Source organism: Herpailurus yagouaroundi, unplaced genomic scaffold (genome assembly GCF_014898765.1).
Source record: "Herpailurus yagouaroundi ecotype Mexico unplaced genomic scaffold, PumYag 246, whole genome shotgun sequence".
NCBI classification, from domain to species: Eukaryota; Metazoa; Chordata; class Mammalia; order Carnivora; family Felidae; genus Herpailurus; species Herpailurus yagouaroundi.
Genome location: NW_024412463.1, coordinates 3,922,218 through 3,946,109, shown reverse-complemented (window position 1 = coordinate 3,946,109; position 23,892 = coordinate 3,922,218). Strand labels below are relative to the sequence as shown.

General features: G+C 44.4%; 1 protein-coding gene across 6 annotated transcripts in view; it reads right to left on the bottom strand.

Annotated features, from left to right (window-relative positions):
- TSHZ2 (teashirt zinc finger homeobox 2) overlaps nt 1–23,892 on the bottom strand; it is a 456,301-nt gene that overhangs the window by 189,576 nt on the left and 242,833 nt on the right. The window lies entirely within an intron of this gene.

Sequence of the window (23,892 nt, the reverse complement as noted above, 5' to 3'; positions counted from 1 at the left end):
CAGGTCCCATATTCCGTCCCAGTCTCCCCGCTTGGAGCGAGTGCTTCCAATACCGAATCGAATAGCGAGCGAATCTATGCTTTTAGTAACTGCAAACCACGGGCACAGGGAAAAGCCAAATGGTGTCCCGTGTGCTATCTAAGGCCTTTTTTTAACTGACAGGAGTCACAGATCTTTTTAAATGCCTAGAGTCCCAAGTTAATAACATTCACGTTTAGGGAATACCTAGCGCTCTGATAGTCAGACCGTGGCTAAATTCATAGGTACGACTTTCAGGAAAGCTGGGCTGGAATTCAACCCTACAAAAACAGATCTTTACGGAGAAGGACGTTGGCTCACGAGAAAACTAGACTTGACCCTTGGCATCTCCGTGGTAAGGTTTACCGAGAGCCTTGGATATGCTGGCATACAATGATCTGAATAAATCATATTTGAGTGCTTGTAGGTAATTGAGATGCACTGCCATTATATTTTTGATAGCCGGTGTCTTTTTGTTATAACAGTTTTCTTTGTAGAGAGTCACACAGCAGGAAGAGAGATTACGGAGTATCGAATAAAATCTCCCGTCGATAGCTAAAAAATTACGTAAGCTCGGCAAACATAATGATTTTAAAATAATAGCAAATGGTGTTGGAATGGGAGATTTGGGGGCTATCTTATTATTCTCAAACAGGTTTATGAAGACCTTTTCAGACAAGGCTGAAAATGCCCTCTCGATCTTGTGCCTGTAATTTCAAATGCTTTGTGATTTGTGGGTGTCCGTCATGAGATGCCAATTATACGTTTGATTTGTAGATGCAAAATGCTATTGGGGATGCAATGCCTTCCCTTCTCTGAGAGGATTTAGGGCCAGTAATTGCATAGGGAAAATGAAGGCATGAGAGAGCAGCACAAGAGAGCGGGTGCAGAGGGAATTAATGGGCAAATATCCATCAACAGAGATGGGGAAAGTGACTATTTATGCCCATGTGTTCATTTCTTTCACCTGGCCTTTTCAGAGCCTCGTGGATAAAATGCAACTAAAGGGGGACCAAAGCAAGGGAGATTCAGTCTTAGGTTTGCAAGGCTTGTGTGATCTCAGGGCAATGTTTTCCTGGTGTGCTCTTCTCTCCCGTCTGAGTGCAGGTGGGTGCCTGGGAGAAACCCTAGGGTGGTGCCATGTTCCCATTCACCAGCCAGAAAGCTGGGAGAAGAGTGATCATGCATGGAGGTCTGTCTCACAGGCAGGCAGAGCGAGTTAGAATAGAAGACAGAGGGGTTTGTTGGGCATAAGGCAGCTCCAGTCAGAAACTCCAAAGTCTCCTGCTGCAGCTGCTAAAGATAAATGTTTATTGAGCAATCGCTACCTCCTAGGAGCCCTGCTAACCACCGCAAATGCCTTCTTCCATTTTGTCTGATTGCCCACACGATGGAAGAACTATTATTATTTTCACTTCACGGATGGGGAAAACTGAGGCTCTAAGGTTAAGAAATTTGCCCAAGGCCACCCAGTTAGTATGGCGCGTCACAACATGCCTGTTTGATGAGAGAGTCCATGGGTCTAACCACTACGCTCCACTCTCTATGACCAACCTAAAGGATAAGAAAACTTCGCGGAGACCCAAAGGTTAAAGGTTAAGCAGTGGCATTTTATGGAAATGTCACTAAGTAGGTAATCACTTGGGAGGGCAGAAATGCTGGAGACAAGAACCCACGATTTAAAGGACATGGCACCACAAAACAAGACGCAATGTAAAAACTGCGTTTAGCCATGAGCTTGGCGGTTGTGTTCATTCTAGATTTGACCATTATTGTCACTGTTGTTCTGTTTCTGCTCTCCTAGCAAGCTGACCAGTGGGGTTTTCATTAAACTAGTGTTGCTGGTCTCCGGTTCCATAAATTGGTTTGATGAAAACAGAAGGTACTCAGTCTAGTTGAGCAGCCATTAGTAAGTGGTCATTCCTTGCAAGAAAACCTAGCTTAAAAGAACTAAATGACTAAATTAGACCCCCCCCCCCCCCCCCCCCCATCCCCACTGCATTTCCTTTTTCCTGGACTAATTTGTATGTTTGCAAATCAGTATTTGGTATGTGAGTCATATCATTAAGCTCAAGGAGAAAGCCTGTTATAAAATGAATAAATGAGTTGCTACAGAGCCAAACAAAATACTCCAAAGCAACAGGCAAATTTTATCAATCAAACAGGGTCACTTTTGAGAATTAAAAGGGCTTTATTGCTCAAAATCTGGGACGACACTCATTAGCCAGAGCTGTTCCAGGCCAACTGAGACATACAGTTACATATCTATGAGCTATACGACCGTAGCAACACACACACACACACACACACACACACACACACACACGCCTACACCCACAGACCAGTGGAAAAAAAAATCTAGGAGGAAAAAAGAGGTTTCTGCCACCACAACTGATTAAGAGTGTGGCCAGGCCAGGTTTTACTCGGCTCACCATTTTCGGTGTGTAGCACAGGGCCTGGCATTTGGTTGGAAGCAATTCATGTTACTGTGTGTGTGTGTATGTGTGTGTGTGTTGATGAAATATACACACGTGTGTGTGCACACAGGTGTGCACATGCACGCACCAACCCCCGCCCCATTATCGGCCCGGCCGATATAGTCATTCTCACACAGGAGAAAATAAGTGTTTTTGGCTTTTTTTCCCTGCTGACATCTGGAAGCTGTGCTTTCCGGACCAGCCCAGCTTCACAGTCTACTTTGTCCTTCTAAATGGATTCCCCAGAAGAAATGTCAGAGACAGCAAATGCCTCCCCCACAATACAGATAAAATTTTCTGCTTAATTAGGCATTGACATGTTTACTATAACCTTTACAGAAGAGTAACTCATGCTGAGAGACCCTTTTGGTCTGTTTTCTCCTGCGGGACAGACTAAATCTCACGCACCCGATAAGGTAACACATTGAAAGGCTTCATTAAAAAAAAGGGCCAAAGCGTCCGTCGAAGTGAATGTATTTTAACGACGGATGAGGGTTCCAAGGAGTTTCTAAAAACACGTTTTGACATTACACATTTAAAACCGTTCACTTGACTTAAGTGATTTTGTTTGCCACCAGCGGCTGATGAGAGAGAGGAAAGACAGCCAGAATATGGGTGATCTGGGTGTGTAATGAGTAGCTGTCTCTCTCTCTATCGATGATTTGTTTAATAAGATCGCATCATGTGTAAATCTTGGTAAAGTGGATGAGTGGCAAGTTTATTCTTAGGAATCCTCATTTAACAAAAGAAACTGGATCACCATTATGCCAAGGCACAATAAAAAGAACCGTCCTCTGTGGAACCTCCTTGCCGATTTCAGGTTGAAGATCAAATTCTGTGGTGGCAAACACCCCCCTGTTCCAACCTCAGTTTCTAATCTCATCCCTTGCCACTGACGCCCTCTGGCCACATGAAGCTTTCCTCATCCCCAGGAGAGCTACTTCCTAAGCAAACCCTGTCAGTGCTACGTCTAAGTGACTGACTCAAGAAACCATTTCTCTTCTACTCCAGGGCCACCACACTGACTGTGCCACCCCCACTGTTCACTAGGGTAAGTGGGCTTCCTACTTCTGCTTCTGCTTCCTCCAGGCCGTTTTGTAGGGAACGGCTAGAATTTTCTTTGTCGAAAGAATAAGGTTTTGGGTGGTGACATCGCTGTGTTTTAACTCCTGCAGTGTCTTTGTGCGGCACTCAAGATGAAATCCAAGTCCTTAGCGTGGTCTACAGGGCTTGCCGGAGTTGGGGTCCACCACCCTGTGTTATTACTCCATACTCTCACCCTGCTCTCCATGCCCGAGGCATAACAGCCTACTTGTTCCTTCCTGACTTTGCCAATCCTTTCTGTGACTTGGCTCCTTGCAGTTGTAGACCTCTCTGCTCCAGAGGGTTCTTCCTCCAGACCTTCACATGGTGGTCCCTTTTCGTCCTTCAGGTCTCAGTTTCCGGGACTCCTTCTCCAGAAGGCTGTCCCGCCCTGTCTCCCCTTTTCTGTGTAACCCCAGGCCACACCCACCTACTTCTTGAGATCCCTGTAGTACCTACCACACTCTGAGATCATCTTGTTTTCCTACTGGCTGATTGTCCCCTCCGTCTAAATATAAGGATGAAATGCTTGTCCCCATGGAGACCTTGCTTTCCCCAACGCTCAGATTGAAGCCTGGCATGGAACAGTGTCCAAAAATTTATCTGAGCACACGAATGTGTAGATCATACAACTTAAAGGGATTATTCCGGTTGCAAACTCTGTCTCCACATCTTGACGGTGCAATTGGAAGCTATGATGGGTAAAGCTCCCTCCCCTAACCTCCAGTATAGATCAGATGTGAACTATGACCACCCTGACCCGCTCCTCTCAATGGGGTCAACTTTTCAGACCAACACAGCCACCAATGTTCTTGTCGCCAGAAATCCCCGAGCTGTGAATTTAAACTTTTAAGTAGGAAGACTGAAAATAAGCATCAAGACGGCAAAGTGTCAGAAAATTCATCCATAATGTGAGCAGACTTCTATTCAAAAGAGACTCACACATGGGAACTTAGAAAGTACGGACTAATTTTTCCATGAAGATAGTCTATCAGCTGTTCCAGGATACAGGTTCCACAAACAGGAGGGTGGTCTTTCCCTGAATTCTTGATTTTACTAAGGAGAAATGGGAGTGCCTCGGTGGTTCTGTCGGTTAAGCATCTGACTCTTGACTTGAGTTCAGGTAATGATCTCGCGGTTTGTGAGATCAAGCCCTGCATCCGACTCTGCGCTGACAGTGCAGAATCTGCTTGGGACTCTCTCTCTCCCTCTCTCTCTGCCCCTCCTCTCTCTCTCTCTCTCTCTCTCAAAATAAATAAATAAACCTTAAAAAAAAACAACAAGGGAGAAATGTCCCTGGAGAAATATATTTTATATGCTACGAACTTTTTACCCTATTATGTATGTCAGTAAAATTCAGAAATAAACTCTTAAATTTTAGAAATTTCCTCTTATAGCAAAGGTTAAAAAACAAAAGAGATATTTTTTTTAAATTGCCACCTGAATTGTTTCAAAAATGTCTGTTCAGAATGATTTACATGAAATTGTGCAAAATAATTCATGGGTTGCATGATGTTAGATAGCAAAATTTTTTTTGCCAGGCAAACATTTTTGTAGTTGCATTGAAAATCCACAAAAGAGTGTTTACTGTAAAAATACTGGCAGTTTTTAAAGTGGCAGTAGAGGCGGGACAGTTATAACCCGAGAAGAATATAAAATTCAAGAAGGCTGATTTTCAAAAACTAAACCAGAATTCAACCAAGACCTCATTTAAAAACATACCCAGTGGTGACAGGATCATTTTTGCCAATCTACCCCACTAAATGACAGTTTAAAATCACACAAAGATTCCACAGTGTGCAGGGCGGACATAAATGAAGGGATCGCAAGAATTGCTCGCCGTGTACCCAGTAGGTACGCTAAATGATGACACAGAGGAAGGTCTCCCTGTCACGAGTCTCTAGTGTTTTGGTGACTGTGGTCTAGAAATCTTTTAATATGTATATTATTATTGGCACTAATTGGCACTCTCGTTGGCAGGCTGAGTAAAGAGATAAGAGGACCTCGTTCAAGGAGACTGCGCGCCTCCCGATGGTGGCCAGGCCCTGAGCGAAGGCTGGTCGGAGGGCTGTGCAGAGGAGATCCGAAGCTTTGTGTTTCAGGATGTTGGGCTGGGGGGCCGTGGATCCCTGACGCTGTTCCGGAGCACAGACGTCAAACTTTCTGGGTACCACGAGCCAAGGCTCGGCCTCCCTGCAGCCTGGGCTCATCATCTAAGCTCATGCACCTTTCTAAACAGGAAAGTTGTCAACAGGCAAAGTGAAATTCACGACATACGGATTTTTATCCCCACCACACTATGCATGACTCATTAACGTGATTGTAGGCACAGGTCAAGAGAGAAGGGCTCATTCCCTCTGTCTGAATGTCAGAACCAAACAAATAGAAATCCCTGTTTATTTTATTTTTATTAAATTGCTTTCCTTTAATGTTTATTTATTTTTGAGAGACACACAGAGAGAGAGACAGAGTCTGAGCAGGAGAGGGGCTGAGAGAGAGGGAGGCACAGAATTTGAAGTAAGGTCCAGCCTTTGAGCTGTCAGCACAGAGCCTGAGGTGGGGCTTGAGCTCATGGACTGTGAGATCATGACCTGAGCTGAAGTCAGACGCTCAACTGACGGAGCTACCCAGGCGCCCCAGAAATCCCTGTTTAGAGGTGGGCTGGGGGCAGCGGCAGGGGGACTTCTCCTGAGCCCATAAGTGCTCTCTAGAGATGGACCGAGAGGTTTTGGAAGGTCATCAAGAACAATAGCATCTCTTTTATAAACACCTCCTGCACACCATTCAGTCAATGGGAACATTTTACTTGTGCGAAGCGACGCACATCAGGTGGGGTCCGTGTGGAACCAGAAACCGTCCATTTAGTTAACACGCTCTTGTTGTGGGCACTTTCTTGAGTCATCCTCCTAGCGCTTTGGACCATGAAGCTGCTTTCTAATCATGCTCTGCGTCTTTCTCCACATCTTCGCCGTCAGCAAAAAAAAGGACTGAGCGGATTTGTACCAGTGGAAGGGGATGTGCCGTCATCCCTTGGTGGTTCGTCTGTTTATTTGTTTAATCAAGAAATATTTATTCTGCACCTACTGCATGCAAGGTAGCTCAGTCAAACTGCCCCGGAACGTCCATCACGGTGGTTCTCCAAAGGCCAGCGAGAATAGACAGAGGAGTTATGGAGAGAGGTTAGACACCGCGGTTGGGGAGAAAGACGTCACGGGAAGGCCATGCATTACTGGAGGTGGGAAGGTATATCCTCCATTGCAAAGGTAAGTAGTGCGCTCACTCAGCCAGATAGAGAGATCCAGAGGAGCCGTGGGCGGTGGAAAGCTTATACCACAGTAAAGAATCTAGCAGCTATGAAAGGACTGGCCATGGGGGGGCTTAGGGTTGCCAGGTATTTCGGTTGGCCACACGGGGTAGATGAAACCAAATATGTCTGGGACCCATCCATTTGCAACCTCTGAGGCCAGGAAGTCAGGGGAGGCAAAGAGTTTGAAGATCTGGCATGCTCTGCTGGTGCTTTTACCTACCAGTTCTTTGACCCTGATTCCTTATCGGTGAGTAGGTGTGACAATCCCAAGCCTGCCTACCTCCCTGGGACACAGAAGGAAATGGAAGAGAAAGTGACTCGTGAACCCTCGCTACTCAAAGATTTGTCTTTGGAGCAGCAGCAATCGCAGCTGGGAATTTGTTAGAAATATGGACTCTCAACCCCAGCCCAGGCCTAGGGAAGAGGAATCGCTTCATAAGATTCCCGGGGGATTCCTATGTTCAACGATGGTGGAGAAGTCTTGTGGTGAACTGCAAAACTATTAGCTGGTAGCAAGGTATGTAGCAATCTGCCTCTCTCTGCCTGTGTTCCTCCTGGCGTGTGGGTACAGGCTTTGTGAAAAGAGAATATACGTCTTTGAGAGGCCCAGCCCCTTTCCTCTCCAAGGACCAAAAGATGAAATGCCTGACGCTTAGACCATTGCTCCCAGTTGACGCTGGGAAGCACTGAGCGAGAGAAAAATACAAGTCACTGATTGAAGGACTGACCAGTTAAGGAAGAGATAGGATGGTCCACTGGCCGTGGGACCAGGCAGGTCTCAGTTCAAACCTGCCACTTACTCTTAATGTGATCTTGGGAAAGCTGCTGAAATGTTCAGGGGATCAGTGTCCTCATCTACAAATGGGAATCATTACAGCGTCTACTTCATAGGAAAGATAGGAGCGTCAAACATGATAAAGTATGGAAAACACCAAGGCGAGAGGACAACCTCCCAACTTCCTGGGCCTGTTCTAGGCATTTCATAAATACCTCACATCCTGACCTCCCACCTGAACCCACAGACGGCTGACATCAGTTGGTTTTGGCACCTTTTTATTCCTAGATCCTATTCTGAGCCAACAGCTTTTAGATGATATTTGCATGAGATATGAACCAGCTTTGCATGTGTCATGCATAAGAAAAGAGCTTCCTCCAGCTTGGGGTTTGTTACTTAACATTAAATCATTCCTACAAAGAGCCTGTGGTATGTGTGCTGGGAACTTCCGTAGAAGTGATGTGCAAACATTGAATAGCGAGTTATTAGGTCATTACCCATAATGATCATGTCTGCAGTCCTCAAGAAATAAAGCAACCCACCATTCAAGGGGAAAGGTCTTTGTTGGATGCCTTGGGCTTTGCACTGAAGAGAAATGACTAATGCTCAAAGCAGAAGGTCTAGAAAAATGCTCTGTATTTAGCTACCTAGAATATCAGTTCAGTGTATAGTATTATTGGGAAACATCCTGGTGACAATTTTAAAAAGCAGAAGGAGAAAATATTCATGGAGGAGGGTTAGAAAGGGGGTTAGTTCATCAGCTTTCTGGTAGTTCCAGTTTAGAAGTCATTATCCTTATATTAGTTTCACACCAAGAGAGCCATAAATCAGGAGGAGGGGATAAAACAAAGTGAAATGAAACAGGGACAAAGAAACTACACAATAGGACTGAGGCTTTCCTATCAAATTAAGATTTTCAGGCTTTGGCTTTTCAAGTGGTAGCAATCATTTTCGGAAAAATGCGCATCCTGATTTTCTATACATTTTCCTCACACAGGGACATAGAAACACACTCACACATACACAGTTCTTTCCGGAAAGTTTGGAGTGCTTTTTTTCTCCCCCCCTCAAGAAAAAGGACAGTGAATCATTGTCTAGAACGACCTTCAGAAAGTATATGAAGCTGAAGCACCATCTGTATTGTTTTAGACATATATTCCCATTTTACTCGAAATAACATCATTAGCACGACCATCCCACGGAGTGAGAAGGTGATCTTGTTCCCTTCTTGCCTGGCCTGAAGTCAAACATCTTTTCTTTTCTTTTATTTTTTTCTTTCTTTGTTTTTGGCAAATGCTGCTGCTTTCTCTGAAATATTTCATGCAGATAATGGATAATGACCACTTCTCATTGCGTTTTCTCGAAGACGTCTAACTGCATTAGCCAAGAATGGAGAAATTTTAACCTGCTTCTTTTGCTAAGTTCATAGCTGTGACTACTTGTCATTAAGAAAGAGAAAGAAGAAAGAAAGAAAGAAAGAAAGAAAGAAAGAAAGAAAGAAAGAAAGAAAGAGAGGAAGGAAGGAAGGAGAAAGGGAGGAAGGAAGGACCTCAGAGAATCTAAATTGTTTCTCTCAGAAAGCGATCTGACCTTTGCTTTCCTGGTGAAGAGTCTTTATTTTCTCTAGAATCACAGAAATCTGAGGTGGAAAGACCTCTTGTATCTTATGGCCAATTCAACATTAGCCAGGGAAGGGTTTCCTTGTCCTGGTGTTATTCAGTTCTATGACTAATGGCTCAAACATTGGACCTTCCAACTTTTAATGTTGGATTCCCCATCATGATTGTTATGGCCAGTGTGGCTATAAGCACCACTATTCCTTGCCATCTTCCCCCTAGGAGCAGAGCTGGGTTTCTACCATGATACAATTGGATCAAATCTAGGGATTGCAGAAAGCTTTCAGTTCAAGCTTTCATGATACACTTTTGCCACTTTATTAACACTTCAGTCAAGTAACCCCTCAACATATGCTTGAACATCCTCAATAATGGAGAACTCCCAGCTTTGAGGCAGCCTACTCTCTATGAAAAAAAGTACTGATAGCTAACATCTATTGAGAACAAACGTACACATAAAAGCCAGTGGACTAATTTTTTATATGTGTTACGTTATTTGCTCCCCACAATAACACTATGCGTCTTTCAAATTCCATCTTAACAGGTGATGACATTGAGTTGTAGAGAATGTTAATTACATCTCCAGAGTCACAGAGCTGAACTGGGACTTGAATTTGGATCTGTCGAGCTCTACAGTCTGCTGGATTCTTCTTTTTCCCTCACTCTCTGTATCTAATTTGTCAGTCAGAGATATTAATTTTATTTCCAGAATAAATCTAAACTCTTCTTGCTGTCATCCACCACCAGGCCACTGCCTTGGGCCAGGCTGCCATCATTTCTTCCCTGGTAGATGTGGTGGCCTCTTCAATTGGTGGCCACTCTTGCTCTCCTACAGTCCATCAACTTGTGCAGCAGTGATGGGGACCTGCTAAATGGAGACCCAGGGTCCTCTGTGAAACCCTCTCAATACCCTTCCTTGGCCCGTAGGTTCATGCTCCCTAATGCAGCCTGCAGCTCTGAGATGACCTTTCCTCTTTCCATTTCACACCCCTCCCATCAGTGTCCCCTCGGTGATGTCAAAAGACAAAATTCTCCCACCTATTCCCTAACTCACCAAATTCTTTTCTCCCTTAAGGCCTTTGAAATTCTGCTTCTCCTTCATGGAAGGTCTCCCCCTTTTCTTATGTCTGATTCTTTCTCAGTCTTCTAGTGTCAGCTCAAAGGCCTGTCTTCAGAGGGGTCATCTCTGATCATGGTAACTGCCACGCACTCCCCCCAAATCCCCAATTGCCAGTTATATTCTATCTCAGCCCCCTCATTTTTCTTGTGAAGTTCTTATCCCAATTTTCAGCCATTTTATTCCCCTATTCACTTGGTTGTTTGGCTTCACAAAGGGACCTTACGCCCCTCCCAGGGCAGGCTGAGTCCACCTTCACCTCTGTATTCCATTGCTATCCAGGGCCCAACTTGTTGAATATAGGAAGAAATAAATGAATGACTGGGTTGAGAAATGAATGAGTGAGTGATTGCATCAGTAAAGCACAGTCTTCTCTAGCTGACAAACTTAGATTTCATTGTATGATCCCAACACCCTTTCAAACCATAGAGAACGCCAAGAAGACTTTTTAAGAGGATATCCCTTTGGATGGTTGAGGTTCCACATGGGGTGGGCTGGTCCTCCTGGGAGGCAGAGGAGGCCAGGAACAGATGGGGGTGTAGATTCAGGGGCACTGAAAAGACTCTTTCCTCCTCAACTCTGAAGGCTTTTACACTCTACTTCATGCCTCAAACCCTGCAATTTGCCTCTTGTTGATTTGGCATGAGGCAAGCCAAGAATTCATCCCCTGTAAAAATATGAAGACTTATTCTCTTATCTCACCTTCACACCTTAGGATGAATGGATTTATCAGATCATTTCCTGGTAGCTGGTTTCTGTAGAAGAACACGTGACCCTAGGAGCCAACGGGGTCATCATCATACTCTAACCCAGGGGTTCTCAACCTGGAGCAAGTTCAAATGCACCCAAAGGGACATTTGGCAATGTCTGGAGACATCTTTGGTTGTTAAAACTGGAGAAGAGGTTCTATTGACAACGAGTGGGTAGAGAGGCCAGGGATGCTGCTAAACACCCTACAGTGCACATGACAGTCCCCAAGAACAAAGAATTATTTAGCCCCACATGTCAATAGTTTAAAAATGTTGCAAAGTCAAGGTCAGCTGTAGCTTCAGGACTTGGTGGTAAGGAAGGGGGTTACTCGTCCTCTCTCTCTAGTTGTCAGTGAAACAGAGGGCTCCCTGGAGGAGGACACTGTGTCATTGAAGGAGAACCAGAAGGCAAAGGGAGTGCACCACCTTCATTGGGGATGTAACATGGAATTGAAGAGCACAATGTCTTCCTGGGTTCAAATCTCACCTCTGCCACATCTTCTATTGTCATTTTGAGCAAACTAACCACCTCTGTGGGTCTCAATCTCTTCATCTCTAAATTGGAGATAATAATTATACCCACCGCAAAGATGACTAGGAGATTTGAGATAATTGGAAAGACGTCAGAATGCATGGTAATAGGAAGTATTCGATATATTCCCCCTCTCATTATTATAAGAACAAAGACCTAGCCATGAAGAGGAACACTATGGGGCCGGATTTCTCAGGACTGTGAGTATTTATTCTTTCAAGCGTTGGCTGAGAAAACAATATCCATAAAGTTCTTAGCATTATTTTCAATCAATTCCTTCTGGAATCATTTAAATCCCCTTATCAGATTGAGTATTTTTATGCTACAAGAAACAAACAAACAAACAAGTTAATGATGAAAGGGATTAGCATCTCTAAATAACTCCGGTAACTCTGTCAAATAAATCTTGACCTATTTCAGTTCTTAATTAACTAGGTTAGCTTTTAAATGAGGCAACTTGTATAAAACAGCCAGTCAGATCTGGGGCCAAATCCCCACTGGACAGTTGGATGAAGCAGTTCTTCTTGGAAATGACCCAGTTTCTGGGAGATACAGAGGTCTTCGATCTTTTTGAATCGACAGTTTGAATAATCTAATAGAAAATTGTCTAGGGTTTTCTGACCCTTTGATTTCAGGTGAGGGTTGGTTTAAGAATGGCCTTTTTAAGACTTGTCATCTTTTCTGGGTCTCTACCTATAAAGGAGATAGGCAAATAGGAAAAGTCTTGAGGTTACTATATCAGCACCACCCACGTAGTACTAAATTAGTCATTGTCCCAGGAGTGGGCCGGGGGAGAAGACAACACTATCCGGTGATCTAATATCCTCCAATGGTGAACACTGATAGATGGCTACAGATAATACAGCCACTATCTTGTCCTTGGTACTTTCTGTTTTATGTATTTTCCTCTACTTTCTATATCTTCTGATGTTGGTTCTCAGTCAGCGCCTGAACCACTCTCATGTAAGTGGAATTTTCCAAAAAATAATAATACATGTGCTTTTTTCCCCCCCTCACAATAACAAAAAGGCAGTGTTCAGCGAATTGGTTAGTTCATTTGATTTGGGGTGTCAAAGATAATTTTTTAAAAATTGTTTTGCAATGTTTTATTATTTATTTTTGAGATGGGGGAGGGGCAGAGAGAGAGAGAGAGAGGGAGACACAGAATCCAGAGCAGCTCCAGGCTCTGAGCCATCAGCACAGAGCCCGACGCGGGGCTCAAATTCACAAGCTGCGAGATCATGACCTGAGCTGAAGTCGGACGCTTAACCGACGGAGCCACCCAGGTGCCCCCTAAAGGTAATTTTTCTTTACCTAGAGAAATTACAACAAAAAGACCCAGAACTTTCTGAGCTGGGGAAGGATGTTTAAACATGAGTTGAATCATTGGAAAAGCATCTTATATGCAGTCTCTAACATCTTCGAATAGCTATTGGGAGATAGAAGGCAAATTAGCAGTTACACCTTAGACTTTCAAAGAGGACATTGGTGGGTTTCCAGATCTTGTCAATTGTTTGTTACTTGCAGGCATTTAAAAATGAACGTGGCCAATTCTTGGACAGTGCTGAAAAGACCACCAGCGTTCCAGGATACATTATAGTAAGCAATGCGGTTGCTCCCCAATCTATGAAGTATGGGTGTGATTGGTGGCACCCAGGTCTGTTGGGGCTCAAATTTGTCTCACCTAGTCACATTGCAATAGTGGCTTATCTATGGGATTAGGCCTCAGCTAGGCCAACAGGTGATCAGCACTCTCCGTTTGATTTGATGATTAAGAAAGTAAGGGTCTCTCCCTTTGGCTTTTCTTGTTCTTCTGCATGAATACATAATCTTACAAGTTGCTAATAGCAATTTCACTACCATGAGGGAAGTTAGCCTAAGGACTAAGCTAGCATATACAAGAGCAGAGAGCCAAGAAAGTTACAACCAATTGGAGGGGGAACCTTGATCAAACTCTACCAGAAGCCTTACTGTCTTTGTACTTTGAAATTTCAGGAGCAAATAATCCTCTTTACCGCTTAAGGTATTTGGGGTGAGTTACTTGCAACCAAGAGCTTCATGGTATAGCTATTAATCTGTGCACCTTGCATAGTTTGGCTGCGGGTATTACTTTATAGATAACATTTTTACCAAGAAAGGTACATTCACCTTGCCATGTCCTACATTGCTTTATTCCTTGGTATGTATATCCTTTTGCCCTTAACAATTATGACCTTTTGTTTGTTTGTTTGACAAAGTATAAGGTAATCCTGTCCATTAATTATCCATGATGACAAGAAGGTCAACACCACAAAATTTGGGATTCCTGTTCGTAGGCAAGCACTAAATCCGTTGTTAGTTACACATGGACGATTTTGAATTCTGAACCCATTTATATGCCATCTCTGCCCTGAGCTCGTTTCCAAGCTCCCCGAGTACACTTCTCCCTTTTTTTCCTGTGATCCATAGGACTTCACCCATAACTCTTAGCAGACCCATCAAATTGTGACTCTTGAGCTCACCTCCCAGAAAGTAACCTCTTTAAGAGCAAGGAAGTTATTTGTGTTTGTCTTCGCACACCCAGCACTGGGAGTTTTTGGCACATGATAAGGGTGCCATAAATGCTCTTTTCTCTCCTTGTCTATTTTGTGTTCTACAACTTTACACGTGGTCTTATACATAGTCAGCGCTTCAGAATGTTGCTTAAATACAACAGCAGAGACAGTGTTTACCCAAGGAGGGTCCCAGCCCCCAAGTGCATCCTGAATTAGAGACACACATGGCCTCCCACCAATCTTTCTGGTGGTACCCAATACATTTTTCACGACTCGGCTCCGGGTGATTTGGCCCCCTAGGGACATTTGGCAATGTCTGGAGATATTTTGGTTGTCGTAACTATGGAGGGGAGTGGGTGTGCTACTGGCATCTAGTGGGTGGAGACCAGAGATACTGTTAAATGTTCCACAATGCATAGAGCAGCGGCCCCCCCCCCCCCCCCCCCCGCCGCCGCCACCCAACAAAGAATGATCTGGTCCATATGTCAGTACTGTCGAGACTGAGAGACTCCGAATTGAAAATCTTTCTCTCCAATTGGAACATGAGCCTCACGAATGTGGGGGCTTATCCATTTCATTCATTCCTACATTCCCAGTACCAGTCACAGTTCTTGAGGGGACTGTTTTCTGCTTTTGCCGGAACACCCTCCACCCCTCACTGTGGGCCATTTTGGTGGGGTGCCCTGTCCCCATCCCTTTTCCCCCTGCTTTTGCAATTTGGGTGTGTTAATAATTGAAATCATCTCCTCTTTTCATGTTAAATTAGGTAGTGTAATTGATTTTTATTTTTTTAAGGCATAAGATCGATTTGGGACTGATGTAGTTATAACATTGTCAGAGCTAGGCTCTATAAATCTACTCCCTTCAAGGCACATTGGGAAGGAGCCAGCAGGACACAGATTTTGGTCTTTGGGAGATTAATTTAATGAACCTCCATTGCACCTGGACCCTTTTCCTTTAAGAACGATCCAGATAGCATATGTATGTGTTTAAATGTCTGGTATTTTGTTTAAAGAGCAGTGAGGTAGGACAAAAACATAAGAACTTTCTCTTTCCTCTTTTTTTTTTTTGAAATATGGGCACACTATCCCAGCGTGGCCAATCAGACTGTTTCCCCATAGAATTCAAATTCTGAACCTGCGACTCAAGCACGGAAAATGGTTGGAGTGGGTCCATCCTAACAAGAACGTCATGAAGAGATCTCCTTTGATTTCGTCCCCTTCCCCTTCAGAGCCACACTGACTTCTTCCCTTTCAGCGCTCTGTTCCATGCTCCTTCTAGCACATTGCTGGTCTTGACTGAAGTTAGCCAGAGGTAATATTTGTTGCTCATAATCAAAGACACCACTGGCTAACAGATGATGCACAATACATACTTTGAGTAAAAGAATGGATTTGTTCTAACTCTAACAAAGTGGCTTCTTTGCATGTTAGAATAAAGCAAGCTCAAGTGTGTGGTGCCACTGCTTGGTATTCATTCATTAGAGGGTAGTTTAAATGTTCATAGACAAATGGACATACCATAAAGCAATGCTAATAAGAACACCTTATTTCCGGAAACCGGAAATCTCCCTCCAAGGCCAGACTCCTGTCCATCCAGATGTACCTCTGTCCATAGATCCTGCCTGAATGCATCGGTCTGCCTTGAAAATGCTTTTTAGAAACATATCATCCCCAATGACTTGAATGTACCTGTCTAGAGTATGTTTCCAGCGCTCATAGTCTATTGTGTCAATAATCTGCATATTTAAGAGTCCCCACATGCTCATTGAGACGATAGATGGGGCTAGTACAGTCTACTGGGTCAAAAATCTGCTTTAAATAGTCTATATACACAGTCGGTTGAGTAAATAACAGCATTTTCAAAAAGCCCCTAAATATATAATAACATGATAAATCGCATCAGTTCCTAAAGATGGAGACTCGCTACCGCTGATCAGGAAAATGATGTGTGCTTTAACAAGCCACTTACAAATGATCTCATCTCTTCCAGCCGTGGGAGCATTATCTTTCCCTCTGCTCTATTTTTCATATGGAGAGGAAAGGCACCCAAACACACACACACACACACACACACACACACACACACGCACACACGCACACGCACACCCACATGCGCACACACAAAGACAGGCATATATGTATGCTCGATATCATCTTGCACAAACCAACTGGGCTTCAGCCGGTTGTCCAGGTGTAGGGAGGCAAGCCCCGAGAGCAAGGTTCTTCTCACTTTGGTCTGGAGGGTTCCCCCTCGCTCGGCTGGGTGCCATCCAGAGTTAGGAGGGGATCCAAGCGCACGAAAACAGTTCTGCTAAAATCAACCAGGGGCATTGCTTTTGGGACCCGCATCTGACCTCCTGTTGCTGTGAAGGTGACTTATTCCCTATCACTTCGTTAGAACCCTGTTTGCTTAAAAACAGCTTCTATCTGTACAGTATTCTAACAGCTGCCACTTACTTGGTGCTTTACAGCTGTTTTTTTGTTTTTGTTTTTGTTTTGGCTTCCAACACTCCAATGGTGGGGGTGATATTACTGGTTCCAGTTTTAAAGATGGAGGAATTTTGGGAATGCAAGCTGGAGCAGCCACTCTGGAACACAGTGTGGAGGTTCCTCAAAAAACTAAAAATAGAACCACCCTACGACCCAGAAATTGCACTACTAGGCATTTGTCCACGGGATACAGGGGTGCTGTTTCGAAGGGACACACGCACCCCCATGTTTATAGCAGCACGATCAACAGTAGCCAAAGCATGGAAAGAGCCCAAATGGCCATCGATGGATGAACGGATAAAGAAGATGTGGTATATATATCCAATGGAGTATTCCTCGGCAATCAAAAAGAATGAGATCTGGCCATTTGCAACTACATGGATGGAACTGGAGGGTATTAGGCTAAGTGAAATTAGTCAGCGAAAAATCATATGACTTCACTCGTATGAGGACTTTAAGAGACAAAACAGATCAACATAAGGGAAGGGAAACAAAAATAATATAAAAACAGGGAGGGGGACAAAACAGAAGAGACTCAAATATGGGAAACAAACAGAGGGTTATAGGAGGGGTTGTGGGAGGGGGGAATGGGAGGGGAGGATGGGGAAGGGGCACTAAGGAATCTACTCCTGAAAACATTGTGGCACTATATGGTAACTAACTTGGATGTAAAAAAAAAAAAAAAAAAAAAAAAAGTTCTGTTTTTGCTCAGTAGACAGAATTTCTTATTGAGTGTGGCTAAAAATGTAATAATATAGGTAATTAAAAAAAGAAAGAAAGAAAGAAAGAAAGAAAGAAAGAAAGAAAGAAAGAAAAAGAAAGAAAGAAAGATGGGGGAATTTAAGCTTTGGGGAGTTGAACAACTTGCCTAAGATCACACAGACAGAGATGGGTAGACCTGGGCTTTGAAGAAAGCTTAAGGCGGCTCGGGAGCCAATGCCCTCTCGTGGCTGTGTGTGCTGCTCTTGGCCGTGCCCTGCTCTGGTCTGGTGTGCTTCGTGCTGGCGTGGGTGCTTCTACTCGTTCCTCCGCGGACCTTGCATTTTGCAGAACCTTGCATGCATGTTACGGTGTTTGTGGGGGAAATTAGGTTAGGGCAGGCCACTTGAAAACTAAGCAAATAGGCATCCAGAACGTAACGGAATGAGAGCAAACATGATAAAAATATGGGTCTAGTTAAAAACACTTGTTAAATTCGTTATATTAAAGGAATGCAGTGGCCCATAAAGGACTTTGCCTTGTAACTACAGAAGTGACAGCAGTTGGGTAGAAAGGACTCTTTGGGGGCAGTGAGACTGTGGGATTAGAGACAGGTCATATGAAAATGGTCAGGGAGAGGTGATGATTAGACTTTTGAGGCCAACCGTCTGAGCAGGAAGTCGATGGGCCCTCTAGGAACTGACTGCCTTTTCTGTGGCTTCCTGCGTTCAACTTTCTATTTGGCTGCTGTTATTCAGGGGTGCTGAACAATAACGTGTGAGGACAAAAACCACAGGTGAATCAATGTGACGTCCTCATTATATTCGTGTCATTGACCGATTTGCCAATCAGCAATGAGCTCATCCGCTTTACAGAAATATGAGGTGCCATGGAACAGACGTTATTGTATCTTTCACCCTTAAAGACCTTTCATGGTGAGCAGACTCAGTTGCTAAAATCCTGGGTGCCTCACCAATAAAACCTTAACATTGAAATCATTACTCGAGCAAACCAACTTGAAATAAAGATGGCAAATCTCAATATCTTCCAGACTACAGAATTGGCACCTTACGAAATCTCCTGTTCTCGGGGAGACATACGAGAGCTTCCCCTTTACTTCTCTGAGTGCCTACTGTATGCCTGACGGTATGCACTTTATTTTTGGAGATAGTCCCGTGAGGTAGACATTTTGCCTGCTGCTATAGAGGTGAGGAATTTGAGGGGTAACCGAAGAGATACGCATGGTTCTCTAGTAGAGTCTGGGAGAAGTAGGACAGAGACTGAGCACGCAGCCCAGAGGCACATGTGGGCTCTCTCTGCCCATCCTGGGGGGCGAAGGAAGTTCGGGAGCTCAGTCCCAGATACTGAAAGTCAAGAATGGTCGCCACCTCCTCTCCCCTCGGGCTACCTCGATTCCTCCAGGAATCAATTCCCTCCCCACCACCTACACTCAATTCTGGAAATTCTTAGCAGTCAGGATGAAAGATACACCAGGTTACGTCACTTCCCTGCTCCACGGTCCCCAGGGAAATCCGTTTCACTCACAGAGAAAGCCAAAGCTCTCACCTTGGCCTCAGATTTATGTGCATGTCAGCTCTCCCTTTCGACTCTGCCCCCCTCTCCCCTTCCTCTCTCTCTGGGTTTTCTGCTGCAGTCATACCGGCCTCTTCACCATTTCTCAAGCAAACCAGGAACACTCCCATCTCAGGCTTGCACTGGCTGGTCCCTCTGTGCGTTTCCTCCACCTTCTTTAAATCTTGGCTGACATGTAATTTCCTAACGAAGCTCCTTCTGATCACCACCCTGTTTAAAATTGCAACTGGTCTCCCGACTCTCTCAGGATTGCCGATTCTTTGACCCTGCTCTACTTTTCTTTTTCCACAGCACCTACCGTATTCGAGCTTACCGTAGAATGGAGTTCTTTATGACTTCTATTGTTTATTGAGATCCTTCTTTTACTTTTTAAAGGATTTTTAAATTTTTTTACTTTGAGACAGAAAAAGAGAGGGAGAGAGAGAGAAAGCAGGGGAGGGGCAGAGAGAGAGAGAGAGAGAGGGAGAGAGAGAATCTTAAGCAGGCTCCATACTGCTAGCTCAGAGTCTGATGTGGGGCTCAAACTCATGATGCACGAGACTATGACCTGAGCCGAAATCAAGAATCAAGATGCTCAACCAACTGAGCCACCCAGGCGCCCCTACTGCGATCTTTCTTGTCAGTTTGTAGCTCTCTAAGAGCAAGGGGCCTTTGTCTGGGTGGCTGGATGCTGCTGTGTAATCCCTTAGAGCAGTACAGAGCACATAGTAGGTGCTCAATAAATATGTACTGAAGGACTCCACGGATATTTAAGAACCTTGTCCACCTGCAACGCTACGAAGTGAACACACATTATCCACTCACCGGGACCTTTTCGGGGTTGCGGTGGGTTTGCACGGACTTTCCATTCTCTGATAAAGAGCAGCTCCCAGGAGACTAGTCTTACTTCATAGACTTCCCAGTAATGCTAATCTTTGTAAAATTCTGTCTGGTTCTATATGGAAGAGTGAATCTAAGAGCAGAAACACAGAGATGCCTACTGCAAAGTTAAAGATGCCTCTTAATCAGAAAAATACTTAATGGAACCATGCTTTCAGCTGAGTTGGGTTTATAACCACACAAGCTCTGGGCTGTAAGTGATACACAACTGGGGGTTAGTGAATATGTTTCCTGAAGTGACTTAAGTCAGGTGTTTTGTTGTTGTTGTTTTTTTAAAGTTAATTTATTTATTTTGAGGGTGGGGCAGAGAGAGGGGGAAAGAATCCCAAGCCCCGACGTGGGGCTCGAACTCATGAACCGCGAGATGGTGACCTGAGCAGAAAGCAGGAGTTGGATGGACAGTTAACCTACTGAGCCACCCAGGGCCCTCAAGCCAGGCATTTAGAAACTTAATTGCTTGGAAGAAAATCCCAAAGCCTATTCATTTTTCCAAAGCCTACCCACCCTTCCACATCTCTGGTCCTGTGATACTGTGATCCCTGGTTTCAGGATGCAAGGATTCTGGAACGTACGTTCTTCTTTCTTTTTGGCCTCGAAAATGACTTGGTAATGTCTGGATTTACACCGTCTTTCTCTGACAGGAAGTTCCGCCTCCCACTCGCTCTGTAGGGCAGTAAGAACCGAGTCTGCTCATGTGAACCCAGTAGATCAGTGTGTTGTTTTGAGAGAAGAAGACCCCAGCCTTGGGCTTCAGTCACATAAGCCTTGCGAATCTCAGCTTCCTCGACTGTGAGATGGGGATAATTACCGTACTGGCCATATGAGGCTGTTGGGAGGCTTTCATGAGGAAATGCCACAGCTCTCTTTCTGTTCATTTTCTGCCTCATATTTAACTTTCCGGTCTTAGTATAAAGATCCTTGGAGCAGTTTTCCTGGCTGCCTGCCGAGGAAAGGACTCCTCCCCCTTACCCAGTCTCACGGGATTGTTCTCTGGTGGCTCCCATTAAAACCGCACTCAAACAATGATACGTGTGATTGTTAAATTCTGAACCCTGCCACCGAAACTCCAGTAGGGTTGGGACTTGGTGTCTCGTGCATTGCTGTATCTTCTTCAGCAGTTTTTCAGAGAGCCTCGAGCACAGCACACACTTCACAGAGAGCATTTCATTGATTTCAAGACCTTTCTTTTTTATATTTTAACATCTCAGAAATTAGGGTGCATCTTACAATCAACGGTATCTTAAAATGGCCGCCAGGGGCAGTTGGCAACTATTTCAGGAATGCCTTAACCAATGTATTTTGCTTATCTTTTCCTTTTTATATAAACAAGAGAGGGTTACATTATAAAGATCTTTTTAAAATAAGTCTTAAAGAGTCTTGCAATAAGTATAAAACAGAAATTCTAAGTGACAGGAGGAGAGCAGCATGTCATGGTTTAATTGTAACCGTCTTTCCTTCTTAGTGGTGCAAAATATAAGCGGTGCGGCTTACTGAATGGCCTTTCAGATTAAATACAGTCGCTGTTCAGTGGATGAAGAGGGTAAAAATGCACTGTGCCCGGTACGCAGAAAGTGCCATCGCACGATGGGGCCATTATGAGTACAATTGTACGGAGTATCAGACTAATTCTGTATTTAAAAGCACACCACACCAGAATTTTTACTTAGTGATTTGGATACCCTTGCTTGCATTTCTAAGTTTTTGCAGAAATGTTCAATAGGGGAATCTTTTGGTCAGGTAAACACAGCCCCAACTGGTAATGCGATGTATGTTGCTGTTATATTCTGTCTTTTCTGTCTGATTGCAGGCTGCTTGGAATCTGGTCTGAATGCCTTTGTTTCCCCAAAGCCTGGAAGATGGTAAGCTCCATAATGTTGGATGAAGGAAGGAAAAAACCCTACATTCAGATTGTGAAACTGAAATTGGCTGAGAGGTGAACCACAAAGAGTGTGTGTTACTCTATGTTTTCCCGTAGGGTTGCTGACCACAGTTGTGAAGAAGGTTGCTCTCTGTTGAGTATCCTTTTCCTTATGGGCTGGGAAATTTCCTCAAGACCAGGAAAGTGAACGTATGCTAGGCACATACTAGATGCTGAATAAATACGTGTTGAATGACTCAGGGCAAAGGTGAAGATCACTGCTGATATCATGACAGTCCCATTGATGACTGCTTCTACCATCTAATCTCCCTTCTTCTTTGCTTCTAACCCCTCTAGGGGCTTCACTGGGTCACCAACTCCGTGCTTAGGCACCATTCAGGGTCTGAGTTTAGTGGCTTCCAGGGCCATCTCTTGGTGTGACCGTCTTAACACAGCAGTGTTGACTTCGTAGACAACCCCAAAAGAACATAAACCAATTCATCCATTGCCACTTGAAGTCGAATCGCTTTACTGCAGGTTCTTTTTGAAGGGGTGCGTGGATTGATTTACAAGTGCAGCTAGTTAGAAAGACATTCAATGATTTGTATATGCAGGATGTCAAGTATGCCCTATAGTCTCCCTCCCGTCACGATATGAGTGATATCCCCTCAACTGTTTATTCCGTTTGTTTTAGCCAAACATAAATAGACTGCAGACATGTCTGGGGCTGAAGGCTTTTGCAGAAAATAAGCTTCTTGAGCTCTAGATACACTGACAATGGAGACAAAGTGAAGTTGCTGCTGCTTTGACAAATCTTCTCCTTCTCTCAAGAACACAAAGCAGACAGAACATCCAGCTTCTCCATGTTTGAAAGAGACATGGAGTTAAGGACTATTAAAACCACTCTTTACTTTGAGTCCCTATGGTTAATTTAATTTTAATCTCTACAACTGCTCGTAGGACCTTGAAAATACTTCTTTTCTTTTATTGATTTTTTTTTTTTTAGCCAATGTTGATTTCGCCCTCCCTCCAGCCTGTTCGCAGAGGATGGGGTACTGCACCCCCGTTCTGTTGGATTCCTGGTACACGTAGGTACGTTCATGTTCTCTGCTCCACCCCCCACGGAGGAAACAGGTGTTTTGGTCCAGCTGTGACCATGGGGTCTAGTCAGGTCTGTGCCTCGTACGGATGCAGCCACTACATGGCAGCTGTTTTGCTGATGTGGATGGACATCTGGGGCAGGGGAGAGGGAAAGGGAAGAGGGAAAGGAGAAACAAAGCCACCACCCTTCCAATTAACTTCCATAATCTACTTCAGGGGAAGTGATCCAACCACAATTCTGAATTCTACGTGCTGTTAATTTATTTCTGTTATAGTGGTGGTATTTATGCGGGGTTCGCTTATGGCCACTTTCAGCACGGTATGGTGAGGCGTTATCAATAAATAAATGTATGAAAAAAGTGAGTGAGCGAACGATGTTGATTCTTTGAGGGCCAACACAGGGACAGGTGAAAGCACAGAACGGGAGGATTGGGATCTGTATGGCTCGATCCTGTTGGTCGTCCTTTCAGAGTGCCAGGTTGAAAGGTGAGAAAGGGGTGCTGTTTCCCAAGAGGGAAGGTGGTGGGGTGGAAGATACTTCTAGCCCCCTCATTAAATAATTAGGTATTTAGTTTGAAAAGCTGAGTACCTACTGTGTGCCACTGGGCGGTGGGCCAGAGACACGGCAGCAAAGAAGAAGCCACACATATTCTAACCTCATGGAGATTAGAACTTTGCGGGGGAGGGAGGCAGACATTAAGTTAACTACATATAATCTCACAACTTTTACGTAGATGCATGAAAAATCATCTGTCTTTGAATGAATCATAGCAAAGGTTCAGGTGTGGACATAAAAGCCTGTGGCTGTTTTTGCTGCTTTTAAGCACGAAGCCAACGGCAAGGTGGTGTCACTGGAGTGTCCGTTTGAAAAGCTGTGGCAAGGGATCCGGGGCGAGGGTGACTGACCAGGTCAGCTGCGCCTCCACGGGGTGGGGCCCGTGAAGGCAACACTGACCGAAGTCACTTTGGGGGTCATTCGTTGTGACTTACTGAGCTTTCATAGACAACCGATGCCTCACAAACCAATGCCACCCAGCCCAGGGCCAAGCCCTCTGGTCAGCT